The sequence below is a fragment of the Cavia porcellus genome, unplaced genomic scaffold (assembly GCF_034190915.1).
Source record: "Cavia porcellus strain 051 isolate PalLab524CR breed Dunkin Hartley unplaced genomic scaffold, mCavPor4.1 scaffold_14, whole genome shotgun sequence".
NCBI classification, from domain to species: Eukaryota; Metazoa; Chordata; class Mammalia; order Rodentia; family Caviidae; genus Cavia; species Cavia porcellus.
Window position 1 is genome coordinate 35,198,549 of NW_026947497.1, and position 21,508 is coordinate 35,220,056.

At 42.3% G+C, this 21,508-nt stretch overlaps 1 long non-coding RNA gene across 2 annotated transcripts; it reads right to left on the minus strand.

Annotated features, from left to right (window-relative positions):
• Nucleotides 1–2,972: 2,972 nt before the first annotated feature.
• Nucleotides 2,973–21,260, minus strand: LOC106029158 (uncharacterized). Of its 2 annotated transcripts, none has more exons than XR_010051474.1 (5): nt 20,907–21,260; nt 20,293–20,422; nt 10,279–10,412; nt 4,164–4,536; nt 2,973–4,031 (listed from the first exon to the last, which is right to left on the minus strand). It is a non-coding gene; the product is annotated as an uncharacterized LOC106029158 (long non-coding RNA). The 2 variants fall into 2 exon arrangements; XR_001202836.3 differs by having other exon boundaries at nt 4,164–4,539.
• Between the last annotated feature and the right edge of the window lie 248 nt (nt 21,261–21,508).

The following is a 21,508-nucleotide window of genomic DNA, read 5'->3' on the forward strand; positions in this document are numbered from 1 at the left end:
TAGAACATGGTGTGCATGTATTTGTTTGTGTGTTTATGAAGTAGATGCTCAAAATACTGTACTGTTGAATGATTAAGTGAATGAGTACAGGAATAGGGACATTGTCTCCTGACCAAACTGAACTGACCTACGGGTGACATCCTGACCCACACTAAGTCAGTGACTCTCTGCTGTAGTGATTTTGATTTGAGACTGAGAGTTGGACTTTTGATGCTATGGGTGGCTGAACTGTAACTGGTAGCATTCTCCTGAATGCAGCAGCGCTGTCTTGAAGGCCAAGGAGTGACAGATGCCAGCTTTCAGCATGGTGGAAATGCCCTAGACATAGGGAGGGATACAGCATCTTCTCTCTTCCGCATCTAGATACACGCACTCTTCTTCTTTATCAATAGGTTCTATAGACTCCACAATTTCCCTTTCTGGCGAGCAGTAATTTGAGTTGGATTTTGCGGATCCTCTTTAATACACTCTGCAGGTATTAGAAGGCAGAGATGCAAGTGGCCAGCTGGTCTTAATTCATACAAATCAAAAGTATGTTGAGGAGGGGCTTTATTGAATGAGAAGAAAGATTCTGGCTCAAAGGACAGAGACAAGGAAAGAAGTAAGAGGCATCCAATTCAGAAAGGAAGCATTAAAATTATCTCTTTTTGAAGATGACATAATCATATGTGTGCATAACTCTAAAGACTCAACAACAACAACAAAAACAAAGAGCTAGTAAATGAATTTAGTAAAGTTACACGATACAAAACCAACATACCCAAGTCTGTGGTATTTCTAGACACAAACAGCAAGCTATCCAACAAGGAAATTAAGAAAACAGTGCCATTTACAATAGCAACATAAAGAATAAAATATTTGAGGGTAAGCAAAGGACAGAAACTAGGGGTTCTGCCCAAAGAGGAGCAGGTGAGATCTCTGGGTCGCAAGGCAGAGCATGAGTGTGAAGCAGCTGCCTTGGGGAACAGGAAGCGCTGTTGCCTCTCCCAGTGCCTGGCTCAACCTGTCCTGTCCTGTCAAGCAGAAAGCAGATTATCCGGTCCTGGGAGGAATCTAGGCTGCTTTTCCCACTGAGGGCTCCCTGAGCTATCATGTAAGTCAGACACTTGCAGAATATTCTACAGTTTATTTATTCATATTTTAACTTATTAAACATTGCCAAGGTAAGATAAAAAAGGTCCCGATGGAAAAGAAGAGAATCTGATGATCACAACAAACCACAAAGGACGGGAGGCAAAAGGAATATAAGTGAGCAAAGCCAGGAGGGTTTAATGGCACGGGATTCCCGGGGGAGAACAGAAAATGGTGGCATAATTAAAGGTGGGACAGGTACCTGATGAGACTCAAAGGCTGAGAGGCACAGATGAAAGGGGTTCGGAAGATGATCCATTTCTCCCCAGCAGGAAAGGGCTAGAAAAACCATACATATCTACTTAGTCATGCAACAACTGTTAGTTGTTCAGCAAACATTCCCAAGCACCTACTAAGTGGTGCCAGGCACTCTTTAGACGCTGACGATACAGTGGAGAACAAGACAGGCAGAACCTTTACCATCGTGAACTTTCTTGTGACCTGTGGGGACACCATGAAGTTTGTCACCGCTCCTGTTCCCTGCCAAGTGAAGGACTGACTTCGTGGACGCACAGTCTTCTGGCCTTCGGTGCCATCTCTAGGGATGCCATGAGTAGATGTACGAGTTGGAAGAGGGGAAGGTGGTGCAAGCCCTCAAGGCCTCAGTGTTGGGAAGACAGGGAAAGGGGAGAGCGGAGAGGAGCCTTTGTGTTAGGACCCGGCTCCCTGCAGCCGGGACGCCTGCCTGCTGCCAACCGGAGCCCGCACCGGCCACACTGCACAGCAGCGGCTGCTCCACATTCGCCTCTAAGTTCGGACACAGAAATGGTTGCCACAGGCAAGTGAGAATGGTTATTGCAGACCACGAAATTTTTTCTTAAATCATAGATTTATCTTTCATATTTTAACATGTTACGTATTCATCTTCAACAATATCCAGCTATATGAGAGCATGGTTAGTCAGTTACCATTTATAGGATGATGTGATAATTTCAAGTACTACTTCATATTGTCACTGTATTAAAATTCTCTGTGAAATATACCATAGGGGTAGACTTTTAAACTAACTGTTAAAAAAGAATATGTATATTCATTCCTCAATCAACAAGGATGCTTGGGATCTCATTGGGGAAAAATGGAAAACAATGGAAGATAAACTCACACATGAAAATTTCAAATTGCATAAGACAAAAAACTACTGTGAAAAAAGTGTCAGGAGAGATTTCAAATTATCTGAGAGAGATAAAATAGCTACACTTAAAATAAGAAAATAGAGCTGGTGTTGTACATCATGGGTGGTTTGCTTTGCTTGTTTAACATTTGTGAAGCCCTGGGCTTGACCCCCAGCACTGCTACAAAAAAGAGGAAGAGAAACAGGAGAAGGAGGAACAGGAAGAAGAGGAGGAGGAGGAAGAGGAGGAAAAGGACGAGAAAAGAAATGGGATAGAAGCATAAAGAGAAAAATCTGTGAAGGATCTATAGGGGAAAACACAAAGAATTAATGAGAAGGGCAGAATAGAGACAGAGAGGATATTTTTAGTTAATTAATTAGCAATAAACTGGGCATGGTGGTACATCCCTGTAATCCCAGCACTCGGGAGGCCAAGGCAGGAGGATCACTGCAAGTTTGAGACCAGCCTGGGCTACAAAGTGAGCTCAAGACCAGCCTGAACTGCATAGCCAGACCCTGCCTCAAAAAGACAAAAAATTTTAATTAAAATCATCAAGTTATATGTAGATAGGAAAATAGGAAGAATCAAAAAATCGAGAAGGTTTGGGGAGAAAAATTTAGCCCTGGGTTTACTAGCAGCCAAGTAAAAAGAGAACATTGTGCTTATTGTCCCTAAATAAATATTGTTTCAAAGTATATAATATTGTGCCTCAAGGCATATAAGTAAAAGAAAGAGAGAGAAGAGAAACGAAACTTTTGTGGTCCTGAGACCTACATGATATTTATTTGGGAGCAGTTTTATACAAGATGCATTTATAACATCATGAACTCTGTCTTAAGCTGTAGATTTATCACAAAATGCAGGGGTTTCCACTTCTTCATTGCCTTCTCGGTCCTTGATTAAAAAAAAAAAAAGCTGAGGGTATTATTTAAGTTACAAAAGAAATTCTCCAGAAGCAAAAGTGATCATCATCTGGTTTTAGAACCACACAATTTATTAGAGAGGGAGTAAGGGAGGGCGGAGGGTATGAGAAGGAAATGTCATAAAACTCAGAGTCGGGGTTGTCAACCTTGACACTGTTGTCCTGGGAGGTCACTCGTGCTGGAGGCCACCCTGGGCACTGCGGTGGTGTAGCAGCGTCCTGGCCTCCGCCTGGTAGACGCACTCATGCCCTGCGCCCCACAGCCCTACGTGTGCCCCTCTAGCCAGTTGCAATACCCCAAAATATCTTTAAATATTATCAGACATCTTCTGGAGGCAGGATCGCCTCCATTTGGAAAACGTTGGTCTAACTGTAGGATGCGTTTTCTTTCGTATCCTTTTTCATTCCGCACACATTTGTGTCCCTATACACATATCTTACATTGTATTATGCATTTTTCATTCTACCTCATAAAGAACATTGTGACTGACCAGCAAAGACTCCTGACCTTTGAGAGGGAGAGCCGAGGCCTTTGTAAATCCCCAACAGGCCAGTGGCACGTGAGCGCATCCTGTCTCACATAATTCGTGTTTGGGAAGAGCAGAGAGCAGCGCAGCTGCTCCAAGTCCCCGATTGTGAGCAGTCGACCAGGGTCTTTCCGTGGCTAAAGTGTCTGGAGTCCACTTTCCAGGCCTGCAGTTCACTTTAATCAGATTCATCCCAGCTGGGTTACAGAGGAGTGCAGGCCACAGGCTCCCTGGGTGTCTCTGGAGTAACTGAAGCAATGAATCCAAACTCTGCAAATGCTCAGGACTCCTGTGGACATGAGGGCTCTGTGGGTGGACACCGAGCAGTCCTTGGCAGACCTAGATAAAGCCATAAAACCACTATATTTTAAGTGTATTGTTTTGCAGATGAAAAATACTTCAAAACATAGGAAATGGGGCGAAAAGGTGGTGATAAAAAAAAAAAGATGCAAATTTAAAGGTGATACCTACGTTGGACATTGCAGTTTTGACTTAATGTGAACATCAGCTCCAAAGTTCCTTAAGGTCCTACAGTGGAAGATGCAGGCCTCGGGAGTCAGTGCCAGTTGAGATGTTACCTTCGGCCTGGAAGAATGAACCGGGAATTGTTTTGGCTCGTGGGCCAGCTGATGGTGATCTCAGTGGTCCACTTAGGTTAAAGGCCTGAGGGTGACCTTCAGCTGTGGTCCGACAGGAGATACACAGAGCCTGCGCGAATGGAGCCGGGTTGATATGGAGACCAGATCTCAGCCCAGACAGGACTTGGTTGCTGACCTTTCTCCGTCCTGTGCACCGGACTCCTGCTGATTCCGGCTCCACTGTGAGCCAGTGCTGATGGGGAAGGCTGCTGGGTTGTGAGGAATAAACAAAAATAAGGAGTGGGAAAGGACTGTGAGAACCTTAAAGTGGGAGGTGTGTGGGGCCACTTCGCCCCATCAGTCACCAGGCAGTCATGTGCGTCCCGACGGCACGGGAAGTTCTGGCTGTAGGTTTGGCATGGCCAAGCGGCAGCTTACGATGCCATTTTCTGGAAAGTCTTCGAAGGCCAGGAGAAAGGGTGACTTTAAATCTTGGGGGATCCAATCAGAACGTGTTTGTCTTTGTACTCACTCCAAGGTTAAAATGACATAATGAAATGTCAGGGGAAATTGCCGGCAAAGTTTTCAGGTCAGTCAAGTCTAGTCCTCTTTGGGTTCCCATTTCCCATTGCTCAACAATTGGCAATGGAGTGGAGGGGACAGTCGTGGGTTTTGTACCTTCCTGCCACATAAAGGAGCTCCTAACAGTCACCTAATTCCCCCCAGCTCAATTCCCTCACCTGTCAAACTGGAAGTTCAGGGAATGACTTCCTCCTTGGAGTTGGTGGGGCTTAAATAAGCTGGATAACGGAAAACAGAATGCCTTTTCCAATATCAGGTATTATGTGGCAGTCTATTTTTATTAATTGCTCTGTTGCTTTTTGGCATAAAGATGGGTGAAGAAGGCCAGAGGGACTATGAATGAAAAGAAATTTGGGGATTGTCACGAGATTTCCAAAATTCATAGTATTTTCCCTCCCACCACGAATCAAAGTTTAGCTTAAACTGAAAAAAGAAAAAAGCTGAATTGAAATTCCATTCTATTGCACCAAATAATAAATGTTTACACATCAAAATGAATGACTCTTAAGCGTATTTTGTGCCAAAAAGAAAGTCTCAAAAGCGTAGATGGAATGTAATTTCTTTTATATAAAAGGTTGGAAAACATATATGACAACAAACAGTTTAGTAATACACACTGACATGTAAAATTACAAATAAAAGCGAAGAATAGGGAATATGTTGGGGAGGGCCTAAAGGTATTTAAAATTATAGTATTGTATTTCTTAAAGAGGGTGGTAGCTGTAAGCATGATTATTTTATTATTTTCATTTTAATAAATAGTTTAACGAGAATATAGTTAAACTATGTAGCATTATATATTCACAAACTATATACATATACGTGCCTCTCTGTGTGTACTGTGTATGAGTGACCAAAAATACAGTGAATGTTTAAATTTTAAAAATTACAATATACCCACTTGGGACCTCTTCTATCTCTCAGTCAGACAAGCTGTCTTTCTCTCAATAAATATACTCTGCTCTAAAACAAATTACAGTAAAGGCATATTGCTGTTAATCCCTCTCAAAATACTCCCTATTGCTTCAGACACACTTAGCCCACCCTTCTTGCTCCTTTCTGAAGCAGTTCTGCAAGTGCTCTTTCGTGAGCGTCTTTGTGAGTGTGATCAGCAGTAAGGTAACGCTGCTGCTGAGTGTCACCCATTGGAAAGGCAGGGCTGTAAAAACATTACAGGGTGTCCTCATTACCAGTTCTAGCAATATGTGGTTTCTGCATGGTCCCCAAAGTCAAAATGACCATCCACAGTGAATGCTTTGAATCGCTTCAGGACAAGGACACAGCCATGTCAGTACAACTCAAGATACTCACAGAAGACGACTGCCAGAACTGCTTTAGAAGGTGACAAGGATGACAGGATGAACGTTCTCCAAGTGGGAGAGGTATTTTGATGGTTCAGTAGCAGTGTGTCTTTTACCACGATAAAGATAAAAAGTTTAAACACAAATTATATTTGTCCATCATACCTTATATATATTCCTTGGTATGTGGGATATAACTCATAATAAAAACTTTTGAAGAGCCTTCATGTCTCTAGAATAATACTATAATGAAAGCTGATTATAATTCTTTTTCGTTTCCATTGGTGGCTCAGCTTGGACCATCCGTCAACCTCCTGTTAGCGGACTTTTCTCACACCTGCACGGCCTTTCCACCTGTTTGTACATGTGGCAGCTCTGCTTCTGCTCTCACTCACTCTCTCATTCTTCCCTCCCCACTCTCCGCTCTTTGGGGGGGTCTCAGTTTAAACCCCATTTCTTTTAAGAACTCTTTTTTGTTTCTTTGACTAGGTTAGATTTTCCTATAACAAGCCTCCAGAGCATCCTGTATTTCTCCTTCCTAATATTCACACACTTGCAAATTCTCCAGTTCTGTCTTCCCAAGAGCATAAACATTGCCAAGTAGCAATCACATCTGTCGCAGGATCACCAGTGCCTAATCCAGCATGTGATGGGCATGCCACAGCATGTGTTGACTGACTGACTGACTGAATGAATGTCTGGCACAGTTGGTTTATCCCTACAGGCAGGTCTGAATGTAAGATTATTAGAGAAGCTTTATCAGCCACATTTGGGCATTGTTTCATCGGTGCTTTCTTTCCTAAGACCTCGATGACCAAGAACACTGGCTCTAAACAATGGAAAGTGGTATCAGATTTCTTCTATTATATTTAGTCCATCCTAGCAATTGCTTCTCACTGATCGTAATAAATTGGGAGTGAGATGATGATGTCACTTTGAATGCCTCTCTCCAGCCTTTCTTTGACTGCTCTGTAAAGAAAAATAGCAGGTTCCTCTCGGAGAGGGGAACAGGATCATGCATTATTTGAGTTATCACTCAAATCAAAAAGTACATGAAGGTGCCACATAATTCACGTAGACAGCAATCACTACAGAGCTATGCCGGTCTCTTATGTCGGTGATGAAACAGCCAAATTCCCTGGCAGTGGTAAATTATTCCTGGTGTCACTAACAGCAATGCCAAAAGAAGAATCGATGCCACAGACATGGAGGATGGGGGTGGAGGGTCTTCAAACTGCCTGAGTAGAAATTTAATCTTGATCACTGAGGTTTTAAAATAAAATTACAGGGGTGCTGAGCCTGGCCAGTAGCGGGGGTGGTTGGTTTCCACTCGGTGGTGGTGTGGACACGGTGACCTCTGTCACAGGGCCAGGCCCGGACAAGGACCCCTGTGCTTTCCCATCCCACCGCTGTCCTGTGGCCTGGCTGGCACCTGAATCCTAACAAGGAGCGCGTGACACTTGGGAATTTTTCTTTTATACTTATTTTCAAGTAATTCAGCAAATATGTACCTCTTTTGTCTCGTGGTTAAAGTGTTGACATGGTATAATAAATTTTTCAGTTGCAAAAGCCTCATGGTAGGGAAATCAGCACAATACAGGGATCCAAATAACAGTGATGAGGAAGTATTTTGAATAAACTCAGGGACTGTAGGTAAAATATTAAATTATATCAGTATTCTTTTTAAAACTTTTTAATGTTTTTTAAAGCCCTTTCTTAATATTATGGATAAGTAAATTCTTGGGCCCGACTTCAATTTGAGTCAAATTCCAAATAATAACGTCCCACCCATAGGCCTTCTCCTTAACAGTCCACTACATTAAACTGAAGACAGAATTCTTACAGCATTCTCTTATGTTTCTACCCATGAAATAAGCATTACAGACTTTCAACAGATGTCTTTAATAGACATTGTTATTAAAAACAGTATTATATAAAATAAATTTAGACTGTTAGTCTAGCACAATTATTAAAGGAATACTTGTGCATAATCGGATAATCACATCTATACTTGATTGGGAGGGAAAAAATCCTGTGGACATAATAATCTTCTGATAGCAGCCATCTACTTATTTATGTATCCAACTCATTATTCCAGAATAAGATTGTTAACGTTTTCTTCATATCATAAGCTCCAAATTTCAGGAAATTAACAGTCAATCAGAAAACAAAACAAACAAACCAAAAAAACTTCCAGTAAAAACATATCAGGCAAAGTCCTCCTAGAAATCTTGGGGAAAAAAATTCAATTCTTTCTCAGTTATGAGTGCCAAAAAAAGAAGTTTTGTGGTTTCAGGCACTTTTAAGTTTTATAACTTGAAAATAAGTAAGACTTAAATGGAAAAAAAATAGCATTTCAAGTCTATAGTATGGATTAATGCCTCAAGTCTGATTTGAAGATGACACAAAGCTAGTAAAAACAACCAGACTATTTGTTGGGAAAAACGCTCTACTGTGCATGAATATTTAAAAAAAAAATCATGAGAACGTATGGCAGCATTGAATTTTGGTTTCTGCCTTCAGGCTTGCAATATGAAAATCATTATCCACTCTAGTTAATTAGGTAATAACTGGAATTTACACAGCATCTTTCATTTCAAGATACTCAAACAGAGTCAGCGAGGCAGGGCCATTTTCCCAGTCAATGGTCTATCCTTCTGGTCATAGTGTTAATGGGAGGAAACAGAGATCAATGCCACTATAGCTTCCTGAAAGAGCCCTTCCTTGTTAACGAAGGGAGACCAGGATGGAGGATCCTAATCGAGGTCACACTGCGGATGGAAGCTGCAGGGACAGTTGTCTCTGCCAGGTATCCACAGCGTGTTGGGCTGTGGCTACAGCCTCTTCAGTGACTACTCTCTATGGCAGACCTGGGAGATGGCCGTAGGTCAGCACTACTGCAGATCTGTTGCTGCCGGTGACCAAGCCAATGTGGAAGAGCAGGGGACTGTACAGGTCTAGTCCTCAACTTGACCCTTGATCTGGAACTCACCAGTTGAATGACTTTGGAAGATACCTGAGCATCTGTCCCCTGGGAGCTAAGAGAAATACATATTCTTTTAAGTATTTTTAGGAGCTGCTGCTAAGGAAGAGAACTCAGCAGTTAAAAGTTAGCTATTAAAAGTTAGCTATTTATTATTTTCCTTATCGTGCTTCCCAATTATTTCTAAGCTACATTTCAGGTGCACTATCTAAAAGAACAGCTTGCACTGCCTTATCTATGGAGGAAATGGAAGGTTATGATCCTTTCCTTCTATGTGACATGTGAAACTTGACCACAGAGTTAAAAAAGCAGCGAGGAAAGGAGAGCAAGATGTACAATTCAGAAAATCTGGTCCCTTATCCAAGCTCCACCACTTGCAATTTAACACAACGGCGTCAGCCTCTCTTGCGTCACGTACATGCGCGCGCGTGCGTGTGCGTGTGTGTGTGTGTGTGTGTGTGTCTGTGTCTGTGTGTCTATTTCTACTGCACAAAACTGAGCAATAAATCTTACCTGCTTTATTCAGTTTCTGTGTGAATCGAATGGAAAGACAGATGTGAACGTATTTTGAAAACTAGAAAGCACTTAGTTTAAACAGAGTATCTTAATAATTTCTATCATGCCCAATGTCACTTCTGGCTGATTTCTAGATCCATATTTTTCCCTTAAAAGTCTGTTTTTATTTGAAACAATTGTTATTTATTACTCATCTATTAATAGACATGAAAATATTGTTGATGACAATGTTGTTGCCAACAATAAACCAAAAATATTGTTGCTAACAATAAACCAAAGATAAATTCATGGTTTAATACTGATGTTCTGTTTTTCTCCTTTTTTTCCCTGAAAAGTTGAATCTTCATAATTTGTTAGAGCAAAGAGGAGGCCATATTGCTTAATAACTCTTCTACTAAGGTTCACCAAATTGTACTCAATGTTCTGAGATTTATTGGTTACAGAATTTGTGTTTTCCACTTGGCCTTGTTAAACACACACACATACAACTTGCTTTGGTATCAAACTGGTTATACTAGCAGGGTTGAAAAACTGGAGAAATTAAATTTGTCTGAAACTTCATGGCTTCAAGAGCTAATCTCGAGTGACAGCGTTATTGAGAAATTTTAACCCAGAGAGAAACCTACCTTAGGAAAAGCCTAGACATTGGGTGTAAACACACTGGCTCCTTCCTCTGGCAATGTGCATTATGTTCAGACATCAGGAAATTTCAAGTGAACTTTGACCAACATGGCTCTGTGATTTCCATCACACTGACTACCTGCAACTCAGACAAAGACAGAAAAGCTTTACCTGTTGTCGAATAGTTCCTTGGAAAGATCACCCAAGTTAACCTTACTTTTCTTGGGATGTAAGCCTCTTTTGTTGATGGCCACATCTAGTCCAGTTCCCCAACATCAAATCTGCTCTGTCCAAAGAGGGAGGAGCTTTCATAGTAGGCGACAACTATTATTTAGAAATCCATGCTTTTTTCAAGGCCATGAAAGCTTCCTTTGCTTTAGCACACTTACCTGCCAACTAGTGTTAAAAGGAAGCAACCCGTGCACACTGAAGCATGATTACCTGCTGGTTAGAAGACTCACTTAGCTCCACATTGATGCTTGTTTAGCTTTATGAAGCTAAAGCTGAGTCTCTATAATCAATACCACTTTGCCGGTAGATCCATTCCACTCTGAACATAGAACCTATGTGGCTAAAGATTAGAAGGGACTGAGTCCTTTCCATTTATTCCCTGTTAGCTTTCTGTCCCCTTGGAAGAGCAGTGATTCTTCCCCATAGCTGCAAGTGAATCCGGTATGAGGTTGTCTAATACTTGTTTTGTCCCCTCAGTCCCTGATGCCAGCCGAACTTTTCCTAGAGGCCTGTTTTGGTGCCAAAGAGTATCTTTTGCAAACTTCTGGTTTTAATGATTCCATCCTTCTCCCCTTTTTTCTCAAGCCAAGAGGTTGTAATTGCTTCCTACAACTGTGACCTTCATGGATCTTAATTTCCTCTTTTCACACTTTTAGTTATTGCACTAGTCAGGGATCTCCAGAGAAAACAGAACCAATTGGATATAAATCACTATATAAAAGAAAGTTTTGTTTGTTTTTTTAGCACATGTTCAGGAAACGTAATGGATACGTTCATTGTGGTACATACACGTATCATGTTTTATTGCTGCTGCCCGTCTCCCCTCTCCTCTCCCTCTCTCCATCCCTAGATTCCCTTCCCATCTACAAAAGGTCCATCTCCTTATTTCCTGGCCTAGCCATGGTGACTGTATTAGTGGAGCATGAGCTTCAGATCCCCTTAAAGTCAGTATTATCTTCTAAAACTTCCAAGTTACATAAACAAATAAATTCCTATTTTTTATAAAAGCTTAGACTGAGTTGTGTTAGACTGAGAAGCTCTTAAATCACAGGAATGAAACTTTAGCAATGATACTTTAGCAAAAACTCGAGGGATGTATGAGTAGGCAGTAAGCACACCCCCTTGACCTTCAAAACACACCCAGAATCGAGCTGGAAGTGGCAGGTAAGTCTTCCTGTAACCTCGAGCCCACTTGTTGCCCAAAGACCTAATTCTACATGACTGTTTGCTGATGAATGCACAGAAGGGTGGGTGGCAGTGAGTTGGTTCTTTTATATCCATCCACAGTATGTAAGATAAATGTAACTTCCTGGACGCATATCTTAATTTATAGTACTGTAGCTGGATATAAAGTCAACACTCAAAGATCAATAGCCTTCCTGTACACAAACCACAAACTCGGAGAGAAATTAGGGAACACATGCCCTTCACAAGAGCATCCAAAAAAATGAAATACTTTGGAATAAATCTAGCAAAGGGAATAAGGGATCTGTATACTGAAAATTACAGTGCTCTGAAAAAGGAGATCAAAGAGGATATCAGAAAATGGGAAGATATTCCTGGTTCATGGATAGAAAGAACCAACATGGTGAAAATGGTCACACTCCCAAAATTGTTATACAGATTTAATGCAATCCCAATCAAAATACCATTAACATATCTTATAGATCTAAGGAAAACATTTCTAAAATTCATCTGGAAGCAGAACAGACCTAGAATAGCAAAGGCATTCCTGGTTAATAAAGGCAATACAGGAAGCATCAAAATCCCTGACTTGAAATTAAACTACAAAGCTACTGTGGTAAAGTCAGCATAGTACTGGCTAAAAACCAGGTCTGAGGACCAGTGGAATAGATTAGAAGATACAGACACAAGTACAAACACATCCAGTCACCTTATCTTTGACAAAAGGGCCAAACATGTTCACTGGAAGAAAAATAGCCTCTTCAATAAATGGTGCTGGAAAAACTGGTTTGCATATGACGAAGACTAAAACTAGACCCATGTCTATCACCATGCTCTAAACTAAAGTCAACATGTATCAAAGATCTAAATATTAAAATAGAAACACTAAATCTGCTGGAAGACAAATTAGGTAGAAATCCTGAAGACATAGGTGTAGGCAGAGACTTCATGGACAAAACCCAAACAACACTTCAAGGAATCAGCAACTGGAATCTCATTGGCGGAAAACTCCTTTGCACATCAAAAGAGATCACCAACAGGGTGAGAAGACAACCCAGAGAGTGAGAAAAAAAATTAGCCAACAGTCCCTCAGACAAAGGACTTATATCTAGAATATACAAAGAATTGAAAATATCAGACCACCCAAATTCAAAGACCCAATCTGAAAATATGCAGCTGAGATGAATATACACTTCACAGATGAAGCAATATAAATAGCAAAGACATGTATGTGAAAAAATGTTCATATCATTGGTCATTGAAAGATACAAATTAAAACAACACTGAGATTCCATCTCACCCTAGTAAGAATGGTTATTATCAAGAGTCAACTAATAACAAATGTTGGAGGGACTGTGGGGAAAAACAATCCTTCTCCACTGTAGGTGGTAATGCAGACTGGTACAACCATGGTAGAAATCAGTGTGGAGATTCCTCAAAAAACTAGGATTGGAGGTCCCGTTCAGCCCAGGCATCTCCTTTCTGTGTAGTTTCCCAGAAGAATTAAAGACCATTATACCACAGCAATATAAGTGTACCCATATTTGTAGCAGTATAATTTGTAATAACTGAATCTTGGACACAACCCAAATGTCCATCAACCAAGGAAAGGATAAAAAAGACACATTTTTATACATTGGAGTTTTACTGGACTATAAAAAAGGATAAAATTGAGGTATTTATAGGGAGATGGATGCAACTTGAGACATTATAATCATAAGTGAAATAAATCAGATTTTCATGTGTACACATTGTATTGTCTCCCTAGTGTAAGAAGATGAAAAAGTAAGTAAGACCTCAAATGTAAAATAGATATTGTGAAATGGGAAGAAACTGTTCAAAAGGAAGGAGAAACTGGGATGGGAGAAAGGAGAAATAAAATGAAGAGAAAAAGAAAAAATATGCAAAATAGTTAACATAATTATAGTACTAATTGCTGCTACCTCATTAAAAGTCTGTGTTTGATCAATTTTTCACATCTGTATTTTGTCATATAAGCAACTACTTTGAAGATAACAATCTGCAATGTACTAACTGTTGGTACTCTCCTACAATCTTGTTTTAAAATTTTGTACCATTGTTTTTATTGTTTTTTTCTTTAAAATAAAAAAAGAAAATTTATCTTAATCACAGAGATGGGAGCAGAACAAAATACTTCCTCATACTATTTTCTAAATATGGTTATCTGCTACCTAAGGGAATTGATATCTCTTTAATACTGTGACAGCCAGATTTGGACAAATCACCTTCATTTCACGACCAGCCTAAGAAGCACGAATCATCACCCAGTTTTTAAAGATGAAAAGTATGAGGCTGAGAAAGATGAAGCAACTTGCTCAAGGTTACAAGCTAATAGATTCCAATCCAGTTCCCCTGTCACTGAGGCTCATTCTTTCCACATCAGGAATGATCAAGGAAGTGAGCAGGTGACTCAAAGAGAAAAGATGTCCACCAGAAGCATCTGATCTGTTACCTGGCTTCTCATTTTTTCCACACCTATAGCCCAAAGCCAAATGTGGCTGGAAAACTATGCTAAAGTATCAGTGTAAGCAGGACTCTAGACTGAGATGGAGGAAAACAAAACCATTATTCCCTGGAATGCGAGGAAAGTCTGAGGCTGCTCCAGCACAACAAACTGAAGTTTATATCTGTTGAGTGATTTAGCGTCACTCATTAGTGTATTTTATACTTCGCTGAACTTAGGCAAACTGTATAAACATTTAATATATAAGCAAAGCATGTCAGATGTCAGGACTTAAAAATATGTATTTAATTAAAGAAATACATCTCTTAATACCAAAGCCCTAAATACATATTAAATGATACCCTATTCTGAAGGTAAATGAGACAAGCCACCTAAGATATTAAGTGACCCACATATACAGTAATATCTCCATTAAAGAGGCAAATGCACGCCAACAGCACTCTTAAGTGTCAGAAGCTTCATTACCCAATGCAGCAATAACACAGAAGTCACAAGGACCATCCCAGTAGGACAAAGGAGAAGTGGGTACAGTGTAAAGGTATTAGATATTAACCAACATAACATCAAGCGGGCTGCTACAAAATGCGTCTCTGGAAGTTCTGAAGTAGTGGTGGGAGGGTTAAGAGGAGGTAGAAATCGCAGGGCTAACCTGTGATCACTCAGGGGTGCACAGAAATGGTTTGAGGAGGCCTGTGGGGTAGCCTGGACTAGTGCAGAATGGTCACCCCACCAACCCACAAACCAGCCCAAGGAGGGAGCTGGGTCTGGTCGGACCCTTCTCTGCAAGAAGAGAGATGGAATGGAGAGGAAAAAGGGTACCTCTAAATCTCTCCTTTGGACATTCCTGACTGTGACAAAGAAGAGAAAGGGTTGGAGTCACAGGTCTGTGATTTCATTGTGTTGCATATCGTGCTGTCCTTTTGAGAGTCCTTGGGTACCAGGGGCTGTCTCAGGTTATTTTATTAGAATTAAAAGACTGAGAACATTTACCTGGTTGAGGTTTCACATTGACTAGAACTCATTAAGTACAGCTCATCAAGGAGTCACACTATCAGTTTATGAAAATGACCTCAATCGAGACATTTCCTTTCCTAACAAAGGTGAGGAGACCTGGGTGTGGGGTGACACTGGGTAGCTGAAGCAGCCATAGAATGTAACACTCAGAAACCAGAGGCTGGGGAACCCCTAAATTTTTCTGATTTCCTATTTATACCATAAGCCGTGCAGGACAAACACGCTCTATTCACCGAGGTATTTTTGTCCTGTGCAGCTGTGTGGCTTAGCAGGAGCTTTGCTGTCGAGCTGTATGACTCATGCCAGCACTGCTGAATGTGATTTATGAAGACTTGAAGAAAAAGAAAACAGCCAGCTCCATGATGAAGGAGCTTCATTTTCACAGGATTTGTTCATCAGGGAGCATAGTATCACTTGGTCCTTTCTTGTTTGCTTGCTCTTTGAATGAAAGAGTGAGACTCCCTCAGCCAAATAGGCTGGCAGATAGCCTCCACGTTCCCCTCCCCCCGCCCCATTCCTAATGGAATAATGGAATAATGATCCCTGGAGCATAAGAGCAGATAGCCAAAACCAGGGAGTCAGTGACCCTCAGCCACCGTAAAAGTTTAGTGATGATGAAACCCATCAAACCACCGTATCAGAGGCATTGCTTGGACCGGGGATGGCCTCTTCAAAATGGGCCTACAGCCCAAGACATAGGGAAAAGACTGAAAAGGAACCAAGTTTTATTGTTACCTAGGCTAATGGCTTTTTTCAGATTATCTTCCTGTCCTGGAGTCCTGTTAGATGTTCTCTAAAGGTTCATGCATTGAAGACTTGTTCTAAGGTGTCAGTGTTAAGGGTGGTGTAAAATTTTTTTGCAGGAGGTTCTTGGGCCAGTTGAGGGCACAACTTTGGAAGTGACTGGAGTCATTCTTAATTGTTATAAAAACTTGATCCTGGGCCTTCTCAATCATCTTGGCTTCCAGTTTGAGATAGAATCCTTCCCTTCAACACCACCTCCTGCCATTACCATGTGCCCTGATGTGATATGCTGAGAGTTGTACCCTCACCTGAGCTGGGCCCATGGCAATGCCATGCCCTTGAAACTCCAAACTACGTAATTCTCTTTTTCTTCATAGTCTGCCTCAAGTGTTTTGCTTCAGTCATGAAAAACTGACTAATACACCCAGTCCCACTGATTAGGAACTGTTCAGTTCAGTTGCTATTTTGAAATGTACAATATTCAACAACCCCTCTTCCCCTCATCCCCACCTCACATTCCCCAACAGGGGTCAGAAAGGAAAGGGCTGTGACCTTCAACTCTGAACTTTCCAAACTGGACTTGACTAGACCCATCTCTTTCCTACAATCCCTCCTTGTACAACAAGGCCAGTGTCTACATTTACTCCTTGAAAAATGGAGAAACCAGGTCAGCCCAGTCTTATGTCCATAGCACATAATGGCTGCTTTGTCGTAAAGTAGTTTGTCATGAAGTCATAAAAAAAGCAACTGTGGCAATACCTTGTTTATCTTCTTCCAAAAATGTGCTGCCCACCAATCCCCTTGTCACAGTGGAAGAGAATAAATGTTCGCAAGAATATGTGAATAATAATGTAGTCATAGTGCCTGCCTTTGAACACTTTCATGTTAAACTAGGTGGTGGGAGGCTCAGGATAAAGTTTATATTCAGCTTGTCTGACTCATTAATAAGACATATAGTTTATCTTAGTCCTATGAAAAATGCAAACAAAGTAGAATTCGAAGATTTGCAAAAGGAACTTGAGATGGCAAAACTAAAAATATTAAAAATGGATGTCAATAAGCTTCCATTATAAGTTAGAAAATTTAAAAACAAAACAAATCGATGTTTTGGTATCGCTTCTTTTCTGGAGGAAGCGTTACACATATCTTACCCTTTGTTTGATTTTGCTGGAGTAATTTGGCATGGTGCTTCGAATGCAAGTTTAGGCTTAGTTATTTAATTTTTCTGTGATCCAGCCCTCGTCCCCACCTACCCATGCACTAAGGACCTGAGCAATTGGTTACAGGTAGTTGTTTTAATCTCTACCCCTGGCAGCTTTGAAGGAGCTCCAGGCTGCATCAAAGTGCTTCATTGCTCTGTGCCTCTGCCAGGCTTCAAAGCCTCACTACAGGGATTTACAGAGTGGTATATCCTCTCCTTCTGAAGGAGTTATTACTCTCCATTTGTTGTGCAAATTTTTATGGAGATTCCCTAGTATCTTCCTGCACACACTACTTTTCCTCGGAGTGGCTCTTTTGAGCTGTTATTACGAGCTGTCTAGGAAAATTATCTAAAGGAAAATAATCTCTCTATCTAGGGTCAGAAAGCCTGAAACTAGTCCTGTTGACTTTATGGTCTTGCAGTACCTACTATGCCACACCCTGTTTTGCTATTCTAGAAGGTTCCACCAGCAGAGTACTGGGGTGATTTCCCTCTCAAACTGGGAGAAGCTAATTAGTTTTAATTAAAGTTGCAATTAAAGAAAATAGTTTCACCTTTATAAAAATTATATGTAGAGGAGTCTAAAAGGAACAGGAGTCCTGAGATCTAAAAGGAAGTATGTGTTCTGGGTTGGGCTGTCTAGAGATTCTATAATTCTGTGTCATCTGGTGTGGTAGCCACAACTGCATGTGACAACTGAGCAACCGACCTTTGGCTAGCATGATGCTAGAGCCAAGTTTTTAATTTCTTTTAATTTTACTTAATTTAAATTGCTGTAAGTAAACTGGGTGTGGTAACACATGCCTATAATCCCAGCTACTTGAGAGGCTGAGGCAGGAGAATCAACAATTTGAGCCCAATGCAGGTAACTTAGTGAGATCCTGTGTCAAAATGAAACGAAAAATAAAAAGGGGTGAAAAACTTGCCTAGTATGTGTGAAACTTCCATCCTCAATAAAGACAAAAACAGAAGAAAAAAGAGGAGGAGGAGGAGGAGAAAGAGAGGTTTACACACAAAATATATAAAGCACTTTCACAGTTAATAATAAGAGAAGTAAATTGACAATTTAAGTTGGGTCAGAGATTTGAAAATACATGATAAATGAACACATGAAAAGATGTTTGAATTTGCTTTTTTATTGCAAGCAAAGTAAACTAAATGGAATAATACCACTATAGACCTCACAGAATCACTCAAATTTAAAAGTCCAAGTAGCTAGGATGTAAACAAATTGGAATTCTCATCATTAAGGCATCCACCTTGGGGAAAAAAAAAAACCCAAAGTCAAAAAATGCAACACACCTAAATTGCTGTAAATTGTAGCAAATGGCTACTGTATTGAATGGTATGGCTTAGGAATTAACTTTGTGCGTGTGCATGCATATTTAGAAAATCTAGGACCTACGATTAAAAAGAGAGAAGAAAAAGAGAACAAGAAGAAATAATACTTCCATAGACTTTACTGTAAAAATCCTTTGGACTTGTCCCCTAATCTGCCCACCCAGGATGACTTCAATTCCTGCTAACGAAAACACTGCCATCATTTATTTTCATTAATCTTTAGGGAGCAAGGCTGCCGTGCCCACATCTAGGCTGGCACTTCCCTCGCTAGTGCCAGCTGACTGATAACATTGCTACCACTGGGCTTGCTCAGCGATGGACAAGGGGGAAAGGTAATGACATTGCCTCCTCATTGACCAGCCTGAGCCAATAATGTGCCATTATGCGCAGCTGTCAGTTTTATACATCAAGAGTGTCCAATGACAGGTAGGACTCCCACCCTTTTAAAGCGACATAAATCAGGAGTTGTAGGAGTAGAGAGGGGTCACCAAGAGGCCACAAAGAATCTCAGGCCTGTCCACTTGTTTGATCTGGGGCTTTCAGAAAATTGTTCCCTGGGCTGGGAAAAAAAGAAAGGAAAGAAAGAAAGAAAGAAAGAAAGAAAGAAAGAAAGAAAGAAAGAAAGAAAGAAAGAGAAAGAGAGAAAGAGAGACAGAGAGAAAGAAAGAAAATCTCAGGAGATTCTGCATATTTTGTTGGAGATTTCAATTGCGCGGAAGCCAGAAGAGACCTGAGGGAAAGCGGAAGTGATGGAAAGACTAGGTGAATGTCCTGTCCAGAGATGTGACAAGAAGATCCCTGCTGATAGGAAGAATGGGGTCTCAAACTCAGACAGCAGGGAAGACCCCTCACCAGCCCTCTGGGTAGCACCTTCCTCCTCCAAGTTTAATTCCCGCCAGGTTCTAATTAGGAGACATTGAACAAGAAATCTGGGGAAGCATAAAAAGCCAGACATTAAGAAGTTTTTCTTCAACCAGGAAAAAGAAAACTTGCTAATTAACCCACATTTCACTTCTGTAAAGTTGTCTTTTCTCCTTTTGCCTCCTAATGGAGGCAACTGGGCCCAGCATTTAGCGAGGCACAGAAATGTTAAACTATTGCTCGCTGCTGCTGCTGCTGCTACTGGACTTTCTGGGCAACAGAGCTGCCCTTTATATCATGACTTCTTTTGTTTTTCCCTGTGGCTAGCTGTGGCAAAAATGCAGTCAATTCAGGTTAAACAGGCTGAGGAGTGCTATTCAATACGCCAGCCAGGCACACTTCTCTAGATAGTGTATTTAGAAGGTACAGTTTAAAAGGAAAAGTCCTGGGGCTGATCCCAGGAGGGCATGGACGTTGGGTCAGGAGCCAGGCAGGCATCTAGAGTGTGTACACTGGCCTTGCGTAGTCAGCCCCTGGAGCAGCTCGCACCCTTCCTTTCTCCTGTCTTCACCCTCATCCTGCTCCTCCCCTTCCCCTGCTGCCACCAGCTTCTATCTCTATTGTTCCCTCACGCCCAGCAGCCAATGTGCAGCCAGGCCCAGCACAAGCTCTGCAGCCAGCAACTTCCTCTGAAGCTGCAGTGCATAATTACAACCAGCTGCTCCAGGCTGCTGGCTGGCCAGTTCTGCGAGCAGGCATCCTGATGCCTGATGCGGGAGTTCCAGGGAGGTGGCAGCCTGCTCTTAGCAGCAGCTAATTCACCCAAGGAAGCATCCACACCCTTGTAAGAAGGAGCAACCCTTCCCTCTCTGGCAGGGTCAGGGCCTCTCTGCTTGGCTGTCCTGCAGGGGCTCCTGCATACTGTAATTGTTCATGGGAAGATGCCTGCTCTGTCACCTGCCACTTCCTTTGCCCAGCTGGCCTTTGTCTGTGCGGGTCCCATCACAGGCAGGATGCTGTGTCGCAGGCAGCCACGTGAGGGGCTCAGGCTTCTGTTTGCATCTCAGCTGAAGTGTTTTGTGAACTCCTACAGAGAGACAGGAGTAGCAAATGTGTACTGTCCTCAGTAAGGAGCCTAAAAGACAATTAATGTTGCTTTAAAAAAACCCCACCAGTGATAATCCAAAGAAGCCTCTCTTAACCTCCCTAAGGAGGACAGCCTGTGGGCAGCAGAGCTGAGGACTAGCCTGTGCCCCGCCTCCGAGCTGTGGTTCATTTTGAGGTCCCAGTGATCTTTCAGGCTTGGCTACAAGGATGACTCTGATCCAAAATTAGGCTTTGAATGTGTGACACAAGGCTTCCAGCCCCACCCACCGCCTCCCTCTGCCCTGCGCTGTTTCTTCCGAGTCTGGCTCTGGGCCAGATCTGGCCCTTCTGGCTCCTGGGGGAAGGGCCAGGCACAGAGCGCTGTCTCCAGGCAGGGTTTTAGCGTGGGTGAAGGTGCATGGTGCAGTTCAGGAAGAGGAAGGAGACCGACATGCTAGGCAGGGCACCCAATTCAAACCACTCACCCCAGGCTGGAGAGGGGGCATGCAGGACAGCAAGGAGGTGTGCCACAGGGCTGCCCGCACTGTCCCTGTCCACACCTCCTCGCGGCAGGCTCCCCGGGTCCTTCAATAGCCGAGGACCAGGAGAAATCTTCAAGGTGGGAAGCAGCTGGGTGCCTCCTGTGGACCAGGAGCTGCTCAATTTCAGGGCAGTTCCCAGGAAGCCGGCCCTGGCACCCGCAGCTCACAGGGGCAGAGGGAGCAGCACCTTTGAGAGTGTCGTTCTCCTGTGTGAGCTTGGGCTGCCACCCCACAGCCAGCCGCAGCTCTCTGGTCTGAGTTTCCTGTTTGCAGCCCTTTTGGTCTCAATGTGTGTGTGTGTGTGTGTGTGTGTGTGTGTGTGTGTGTGTGGCGGGGGGGGGGTGTGAGGGGGTGGGGGGGGTGGATTCAAGAGACTTTGCCTGCTGTGCGGTGCTGGGCAGGAGGCTCTTGCTGGAAAGGAAATATCACAGGGACCAGGGCTGGCAAATGGGAGCGGGTGTTAAAGCAAGTCACGGTGAGCGGTGAGCGTGTGGAGGCAGCCGAAGCTTTCTGTGTGTCTTCATCAGCCTGTGATCCTGATGGCA